The 9,745-nt window shown below is 51.1% G+C and overlaps 1 long non-coding RNA gene across 1 annotated transcript in view; it reads right to left on the bottom strand.

The window, feature by feature from the left end:
* The window catches only part of LOC112135243 (uncharacterized), a 30,341-nt gene extending 22,514 nt beyond the window's left edge, over positions 1–7,827 (bottom strand). Inside the window, exon 1 of the long non-coding RNA XR_008510277.2 lies at positions 7,654–7,827. This is a non-coding gene — a long non-coding RNA (uncharacterized LOC112135243). The remainder of the gene's footprint in view (positions 1–7,653) is intronic.
* Positions 7,828–9,745: the final 1,918 nt, after the last annotated feature.

Here is a 9,745-nt window from a genome sequence, read left to right on the forward strand (position 1 = left end):
CTGAAAGCATGCCCTGCTGGAGAACAATAGTTGCCCTATTCAGGACGGCAGAATGAGAGTCAGCAAGAGAAGGCATTTGATCATGCAGGATGAGAAGGGTAATGTTTCAAAGTGGTATGTGAGAGAGAGACATCCTATAACAGTTGCAGTGCTTAAACGGGAGGCCTGCTGCTTGGCCCTTTGAAGGAATATTTTTGAAATTTTTCCTACAGGCTATAAGTTTGAACAGAATGGCATTTTCTGTTGGATTCCTTTTTTGCTTCAGGGTTTCATGTTGGATTTGTTTTTCTAGCTTAATGTTGGATTCTGAGAAAAACTCCTTAACTTCTACTTGCAAAATGGCACAAGCATCCTGATCCTTTATGAAGCAAATCTTATTCACCCCTGGTAATGAGGGACAGAAAGAGCAGCTAATGAAAACCCACAGATAATCCAGAATTATTCTTCCATTCTCTGCCTTCTCCCACCACAAACCTCCTACTCATAAATTTCTCACAAAAAAGAAGCTTCTAATGAAAATGAGGGAGCAGAGAAAGAGCCAAGAAGCAGGAAAAGGCAGCCAAAGCCAAGGGCCTGGAGAGGGCACACCTGCTGGTGCCACACAGCCGCGTGGGGAGCACTTAACACTGGGAGACCCATGGTCCACGAGACCTGGGCGCAGGCGCTGAAGAGCTGCCTGCGTGTGGGGCGCCCTTCACAGTCCTCCCTTGCCAGTCAGGCACCCAGCTAGAACACACCCCTTCTGTAAAGAGCACCCAGCCGAGGGCGTCATGGGTAGGAGGACACTGAGTTAGTCGGGGAAGGAGGAATAAGACCCAACATCTTCCCCTGTTGGTGTGCAGCCCTGATTCCAGAGTCCCCCATGTCTCCCTAACCAGGGGCTGCATGCTGGGAGACCAGCACAGAGTAACAGGTTAAGGCAGCTGGAAGTCACCTGCCGGGCAGGAGCTGCTTTCTGAGGAATACTCCATGTCTTGTAACCTGTCTCTACTGGTCAGCAAAGCACCCTGGCACCAGCTTCCACGTGCCTGCATCAGGAGGGTGTTTTAATACAAACTACACACACACAGTGTTCTCCAACTGGTCACTTATAGCTGAAGCCGCACATAAGAATCCCCAGTTGTGAGACACTGGAGGATCCTTCTCTCATGAAGCTGCTGGGCCATGTATAGAAAGTTCTCAGGTGCATTCTCTGGGAAGCCAGACTACCTCAATGTGAATGCCAGCCCTACCACTGATTACCCAGGGAACCTCTGTGCCTGAATTTCCTCATTAGCACAAGGAGGGTCAAAATAATACCTAACACGTGGGGTTGTCATGAGGCTCAACTAAGCCAATACACAGAAAATGATGTGCTCAGGGTCCACGGCGCTGTGAGCACTAGGCTGGGCTGCAGGTGAATCAGAGCAGCCACACCTACAGACAGGGCAGCTGAACTGGCCTCTGCTGGCCTGGCCTCTCACCTTCTCCCAGCAGGTGTCCACTTAGCCATCTGCAGACAGCCTCACAGAGCTCCCTGGGTTCCCTGGGGAACTGTAGGCAAGGTCTGACCAGAAAGTACAGCTCTTCCAGCAGAGCTCTCTGCACTGACAAGTCCCAGAACAGGCCTTTCCCCTTCAGAGACACTGTCCACTCTAGCGGCACCTCCCCTTACAGGCTCACACACCACACAGCTCCAGGAAGCCACCAACTCATCCCACACTGGGAAAAGGAAACGATTCCTCACTCAGATCCACCCCTTCCTACCTGTATTGTATTTAGGCATCTCTTCCCCAAAAGAAAAGCCTAGCTGTCCAGTTTGGACCCAAGGCAGGAATGACAAGGTCACCTGTAGATCTGTCTGTAACAAGCCTGTAGGTTCCAGGCCCTTCCAAGGCAAAGTGGTGCTCAACAGCAACCTGAATGGGTGTATGACCACCTCGGGGAGAGCAGAGGCCGGACTTCTGAAACAAGGGCAGGCACACGGATGCAGCCAGGCAGAGAGCACCCGACCCCCACCCCCATCCTCACCCTGCTCCCAATTCACCACAGGCACTCTGCTTTTGTTGTCTTTATTGGTGATCCATGCAGAAGTTTGGAAAAATGATTTTGCTACTAAAAGCACAAAGATGAAAAGTCATAGCTTTAGTAGAGGGTGACTCTTAAGAGAGACTCTCTGTTACCTAAGCCCTGTGGCAAATGGTTAAGGTCTTCGGAGTCACTCTCCCCTTCCCTCCTCTCTCCACCCACTTCTATCTTCCCGCATTCTTTCCAACACTGCAGAACATTCGCTATTTATGGTGTGCTGTTTCCATGTCACATGTGTCTGTCTCCTCAGCTAGACCAGGAGCTCTCTGAAGGAAGTGACTTTGTCTTGTCCATCACTGGATCCCCCATGCCTCACACAGTGCCTGCCATCTAGCCAGGGTTCAAACATGCTGGCTGGTTGAGGAGACTCTGGGAAGCAGCAGTGAGCATGCTGGGGCTGGGGACGAGGCTTCTTTATTCAATTGTGGATGGGCTCAGGGGGCTGGAAACTGGAGACCCCCTGGCGAAAGTCAGGAGCCACAAAGTGGGGGCCTAGGGCGTGGGTGGGAATGAGGGAGAACTACTGCAGTGAGCCCCCTAGGCAGGTTCTGCCTGGTGGCCCCAAAGCTCCTCAGCTAAGGGGTCCCAAATGGAAGACTTGCCTGCTATGAGGTCAAGCCACCTCAGATGCCCGTCATCTCTTTCTGCACCCGCTCGGGAACACTTTCTATCTCGACAGAAGTTTAACATCTCAGAGATCAGAAGGGCCATAGAATTAAGCGCACATGAACAGAAACTGGAGACAGGCGCCTGACTCAGGCATTCCTGAGAAGTGGATCTGCTCCCTTTGCCCCATCTCCCCACAGCAGCTCCCGTTGGGCCTGGCAAGTTAGTGCCAGGAAGGGCAGGAAGAGGCCGACACCAGCCCCCCGCCCTGCACAGCACAACCGAGCCATTCAAACAGACTCGGACGGGCACAAGGTCCCTGCTACTGCCGGGATGCCATTTGGCAGCAGGCACGCAGGACATGGGCTTGGATCCTAGTTCTGTGTCCCAACACAACAATAGCTACCACAGAGCGAGGACGTACGGCGCTAATCATTCATTTGTTCAAAACACACATTAAAGAGCTACCCTACGGCACGCATTCCCGTAAGGCCGTGAGTGCAGACAGTTAACACATCATACCCCTCCCTCTGAGAGTTTGGCCATAATTAGCTTCTCTGCCAAATAAGGGAAAACAGGTAAGCAAGTGGATGGTCCAGGCAAACCTCTCTCCCCGCACAGCACACACTGCATCCCAGGGCGCCCACACAGATTACGTGCTCAGAGACAGTTCTATGGGACTCTACCTTAGCTGAGCTCACTGTTGCTCAGACTCAGCATCGCCCCACTGGAGCTTCAATGGCTGTCCTGGGGGAGGATGAAAGACAATGGGAGACAGGGCAAGCAGCTCCCTAAAGCTTGTACACAACAATGTCTTTACCAGGCCAGAGCTGACCAAAGTGGCCCAAGTGCTCCATGGTCACGTTTCCCAACCACCCAACTATGACACATTCTTCCCCATCTACAAAATGGGATCCAACGAACAGTTTCACATTTTTTAAAACTATGAACTGAAACAAATGCTGGGTGCCTTCCCCTCAAGGAACACAATGAGGCTGGGTAGGTGGGTAGGGGGGATGTAAGGGAGGACAGGGCCTCTGTGGGCCTGAGGGGCAGGGGCTCTGGCAAGAGAAGAATGTCCTGCTGAGCCAACACTGCAGTCACCACCCACCTGGAGCTCCAGGACCCCATGCCCCGCTGGCCCAGCTCTGCTCGCTTTCTATCCCCCACTGACTGCATCTCCCCGGAGGTGCCCCATTCAGCCTCTCCTACAGTGTCAGCACACCCCTGTTCACAGCCTCAATTTCTGCCCAGTAGCAATAAAATGTTGGTACCCACTTGCCTGCCTTCCCTGGCACATGACGCTCTGCAGAGCAGGTGTCAGAGAAGGGGAGATTCCCAACTCAACTCCCCAGCCCTGTGATGACAGGGCCAGGCAAGCAGCCCCTCAGGTTGGCCAGAGCAAACCAGCAAGGAAATATTGGTGATCTGTCGTTCAAGAATGTGATTATAAATATATGTCACACACCTCTATAATTACAACCATCCAGGTTAAAATTTGAATAATTCACAAACTTACAGTGTGGTATGAATTTGGAAACATTGATCTGAAGTAATGTTTTCCAAATTCTATTCTACAGACATTACCCTGCAAGATAATCTATGGGAAAAATAAGTTCGGCAGCCAAGAAGGTGTGAGGAGTGCTGTTAACCCAATCCTCCTGGAAGCTGCCCATGTGCAGTCACTTAGAAAAGCTCTGGGACAGCTCTGCACCCTGCAGCAAAGACCTACCTAGTTCACCTTGTTCAGCCCAGTGCAAGCTGTGCTTTCATTCTTGAAACTGTCATCCTATGATACCTATTAACCGGAGAGGTGATGCAATGCGGTGGGGAAGCACGTGGACTTTGGAACAAGGCTGCCTGGGTTGACCATGGCTCTGCCACTTACTAGCTTGAACCTTGAGCAAGTTCCTCATTTTCATCATCTGTGAAACACAGGACACCAACAGCAGCACCTAACTATATGGGAACTATTCCTAACAGCATTTTTAACACAATAAGCTCTAGAGAGGTGTTTATGAACAGCCAGCAGAACTAGTGTCCTAAGGCACACGCTGGGAAACACTAGTAGAGAATTGGAAGCCCTGTAGAATTCTGTAGATGTCGTCTCTCCATAAGATTACAGACTGGTAGGAGAAAGGGTATATAATTATGACTCAACATGTTAAGTCATGACCAAGGAGTATGTGCGGACTTTGGAACCCAAAGAAGGGAAGGAACCGCATTTCTAACGGTGAGGAAGGTTTCGGGAAACAATCTACAGCCAAATTGACAGAAATCCCAAAACACAAGCAGGATTTCACCAAGCAAAAAAGTAGAGGATGACTGCGGCAAATACAGAGTAGGTGTGCAGTGTGGCTGGGGACAGCGAGCAGCCCGATTTGACTAGAGTGGACAGGAGCTGGAAGACGGGACGATGCACTTCACTGGAAACGCAGGTGACATTAGGTTGTTACGGGCCCCAGATTCGAAATTAGGGACCTTGGGATTTCAGTCTACAGGAAATAAGGATCACCAACGTCAAAAACAACCAGTCAACCAAGGAAGGATCAGAGTGGGAAGTGAACTGAGTAGAAAAGGAAAAGACTAGGGGCAAGGAGACATGTTTCAAGGAAATTAAACCAGTTCAGGTAAGCAGAGAAGAAAGAGGCAATCAGACCAGAGAAGGGGAAAAGGGGTTGAGAGGTATTTCAAACACAGCAAAATATTGGGTGTGACATTTAGAGAAAGCTTAGAAATGACCAAAAAAAAAAAAAAAACGGGGGGATGGGGCAGAATTTGGAGTGGGGAATGGAGAAGACCAAGGCTGTAGCAAAAGTCCTCGAGATGGACACAGTAGTAGCAGCAGCATATCCTGGGAAGTGGTGGGTGATAACTTGGGCTCATGTCAGGTTCAGATCCATCCTGGTCTTGTTCCCAGGTAAGGCCAGCTACAGATGTGGGCAGCATGAGTAACTGGATGGGAAGCAGTTATAGGAATGCCGGCCCCACTCTGCAAGACTGTCAGAGTGGGGGAAGGGCCTGTACTGAGCATCATCTACAATAAGATCCAGGTTGATGGCATGTTATTTCTCCCCTCCCAGAAAGGACTCCACAGGGGTACTCTGGATGAGCCAGGACATTAACATCGGGAGTAACGTCCCATTCAGGAGCCCATTTTGCCCCCTAAAGACCTTCCTCCTCTTCCCCGCTTGCTGACGGATGCCTGGGATGTCTATCCAAAGGAGATGGTTTAGTCCCTTCTCTCTCTTCTACACGCGCCAGAAAATTGTCAAGCTCTATCTACATCCATGAAACTATATTGTGACATGGCCACTTGACAAGGGAATATAGTGACATAGCTAAATTTATAGGCTAGTGTGTTTTCAACATTTTCTTACCAGCAATGATGCTCAAATGCTCTCACCCTATCTCTAATGCCCCTCACGCTCTTAATCACATCCTCAGCCTAATTGCGTCCTTGGGCTTCACTCAGGGATAAGGATAAAGTTCAGGGATGCATTTTGGGTCAGCAGAGTCCACTGTACACATTACATGAAAATTAAAAAAACATTCTTTTTTCTTGTTATCCTATGTCAGGATGGCTGCAACAAAACCACAACAAAATTTCCTACCCCAAGCTGTGATTCTTTCCATCTCCACCTGGGTGAGCCGAATCTCCAGGTAGTATTAGCTCACCTAATTAGCTGCTTTCCCTCTCCTGCAGCTGAAAACCACACCCAGAGCACATCAGTCACGTCCGGCCCTGTGTGAAAGTCCTGTTCTCTTCCTGCTGACGTTCCACTTTGAAGTTAATTGCCCTGGCCAAGAATACATACCTGCTAGTGTGACCCTGAAATACACTGCTGCCTGGTGTTTTGCCCGGCATCCAGGCGTCTTCTGGCCAACTGCCGGAGACACTTGAGCATCACCCTGTGCCAGGAGCAGGGCCCAGACCAGTGTTGTGCCACCTCGATCCCTCAGGCCGCACCTGCCATCTGCTATGATCCTCAAAACCGGGAAGGGCTCTCTGCTCCAAAAACTTCCTCCCTAACGAGCTCCACTGATAAATTAAAGGCTTCATTCCCCCATCAGATAAAAGGCTAAAACGCAATGAACGATCCCGGAAAAAGTTAAATAACGGTTCCACTTGGAAACTTGAACGGCCCTTCTTGGCAAGGTGATTTTAATCAAACAGAATTAGAAGACACGGAGAGCCTGGAAGAGGGAGGTAGGACGATGTGGTCTAGGGCTGCCCAGAGACAAATCACTTCTACCACGCTGGCATATGGCGCCTTTGCTATGTGCCAGGCACGGCGCTGGATGGGCTCTTCGTGCATCATCTCATTTACGCGGCAGAGTGACCCAGTGAAGTAGGCATTATTTCCATTTTGTAGAAGAGCAAACGGGTTCAGATGTGAAGTATAGGTCTAAAGCCAAACGGCCATTAACCGGCACGGCATAAGCGTTACGTTCCACAGGGTCCCTGACGGCCACCTGGGCGCACAGGTGGTGAGAGCCTGGGTCATCCCACTCCCACTGGATGTGCCCTGGTGGCGACTGGGGCACAGCCCACTGTCAGGTCGATGGGAAAGCCTGCTTGGCACGGAGGCTCCGGCATGGGCGCAGGACACGGGGCAGGGCTGGTCACAGCCATGAGTTCGTTGCCTTGACCTCAAATGCCAGCTGCAACCCCCGTGAGCCAGGGACACCCTGGCGGAGTGCACGCACGCGGCGTGGCCTCCCTGCGCTAGCCCGGCGCGCGTGACTGTCTAATGGGGCCGGCGCCAGCGTCCCACACCGCGATCTCGGGCGAGCGAGGACAGAAACAGTTTCTCCACTCACAACCGCTCCTTTGCACTCACATCCCGTCGGTTTGGGTGTCCCCGGGTTGGGACATTAGGTTCTGTTGGTCCCGCTTTCCGCAGGCCTAGCCCTAAGCGTCGGCGGCGGGAGGTGGTGAGGTGGGGTGGAGTGGGGCGGGGGCGGTGCGTGGCTTACCTGGCGTTAGCTTGGGATCCCGCGCGGCCGGCTCCCTCTTCCCCTTCACTGCAGCGTCCTCGTGCTGCTTCTCAGTGGGTTGGCCCTAGCCCCCACCCTTGACCCTCGACCCCGGCGGAGGTGGAGTCAGTCCCACCGCACCTAGGGGCGCCCCTCGAGTACAGCACACGCCTGCTTCCGTCCTGGAGCACCTGCAAGGCCGCGAGGAACCCTGGGACATCCGGTTGCTGGCGCACAGCTCTCTGGGACCCGACGCAGGTGAGGCGGGGTGGGCGGAGCCACTCAAAGCCCACGTCCACGTTCTGCTCCCATGCCCTGGCTGCCGGCGCCTGCGGAGTCTATTGCCCTCTATCCCTCCTGCTGCAGCCAAGCAAAGAGAGGGGCAGGGAGGAGCCACAGTCACCATAGCCACTTTCTAAGGCACTCCAGAACTTTTCCCATTTCAGGCAGAAAAATAAAACCCAGCAAGAATTCTTTCCACTACTTCCTGTTTTACACTAGACCACAATTCTTAAACTTGGAAGCCAAGCATTTGGTCCTTCGGATATTTTGGTCTTTTTGGCTTCACTCTCCTTTGGGGTAGAGGTGCCAGAGAAAATACAGGGCGCTCAGTCTCAGGAAAACAATAAACGTAAGTATCGTCCATGCATTACTTGGGACATACTGAAACTGTTGTTTATCTGTTATTTTCTAATTTAACTAGGCATCCTCTGGTTTTATTTGCTAAATCTGGCAACCCTACTTTGGGGAAACAGAGGCCACTTCTGGTACCCTCAGTCAGGGTAGTGTCATAGGGAAGAAGGCGTGTGTTTGTCCCTGGGAGGTAAGTGATCTTGATATTTCACGATATCATCTCCTCACACACCAAAAAAGCCACCCCTTCCACGAACGTTTTTAAAGGAAGCATAATAGGGGCATTTTATCTACCAAACCCACAGAGTTATATCCTCTCAGGTATTTATTTGGAACAAATAAAGCTGTCATATATTACATAAGATAGAATGCACATGTTTCTGCAAATAGCGTTGATGCAGGACAGGCAGGCCCCAACACTGCTTGACTTTGTCCAGGAAAGAAGTCAAGAGTGAGCCCCTGGTGCTAGCAATCTATTATTGAACCGTACTGCTCCTTGCCGGGCTAACTCATAGGCAGTGTGCCCAGAGCCACACTTGTGGGCTCTTGGCAACTGCATTTATATCCACTTGTGCCCACTTTCAATCACATGCAAATTGAGGGTTGGGTTATTCAGAACTTTCTAGGAAAGAGGAAATAACTTCGAGTCACTGCCTTGGAAAGGGCCAGTAGCTTCCTGGTTGTTGCCATGGCGTCGGTAAACTGAAATGGCACTGATGGGAGTGTCTTATGTGAATGAGCAATGAGGGCAGCCAGGCACCTGGTTTTGTCACCATCTGCTGGTTCCTGCTGGTTTTTTCACTTCATCTTGTGGGGATAGGGAGGTAAGTCCTGCTGGTCTCCTCCCTCGTTTCCCTCTCAAAGATTAGATATTGCTCCTTACTCTTAAGGGGACAGCAGAAGAGCAGAGGTCTTTCTTCTGTAACTGCTTCTTCCTGATTTGATGGGCATAGGCCCTGCCTAGTGTTGGAGGAGTAAAATCTCTGGACCTGATCTAAGGGGCCCTATGGCAGGATGTTTGTATTCTCCAAGTCAGACGACTGGATGGGTGGGAAGCCTTGTGCAGCATCATCTTCACATGGAATTGTCGTAGTCTAGAAGACACAGACTTTACTAAAAAGTTAAACAGCGATCAGGCGTGGTGGCTCATGCCTGTAATCCCAGCACTTTGGGAGACGAAGACAGACGGATCACCTGAGGTCGGGAGTTCGAGACCAGCCTGACCAACATGGAGAAACCCCATCTCTACTAAAAATACAAAATTAGCCGGGCGTGGTGGTGCATACCTATAATCCCAGCTACTCAGGAGGCTGAGGCAGGAGAATTGCTTGAAGCCAGGAGGCACAGGTTGTGGTGAGCCGAGATCACACCATTGCACTCCAGCCTGGGCAACAAGAGCGAAACTCCATCTCAGGAAAAAAAAAGAAGTTAAGCAAGGGTCAAAAGTTAGTAATAATAA

Source organism: Pongo abelii, chromosome 8 (genome assembly GCF_028885655.2).
Source record: "Pongo abelii isolate AG06213 chromosome 8, NHGRI_mPonAbe1-v2.0_pri, whole genome shotgun sequence".
NCBI lineage: Eukaryota > Metazoa > Chordata > Mammalia > Primates > Hominidae > Pongo > Pongo abelii.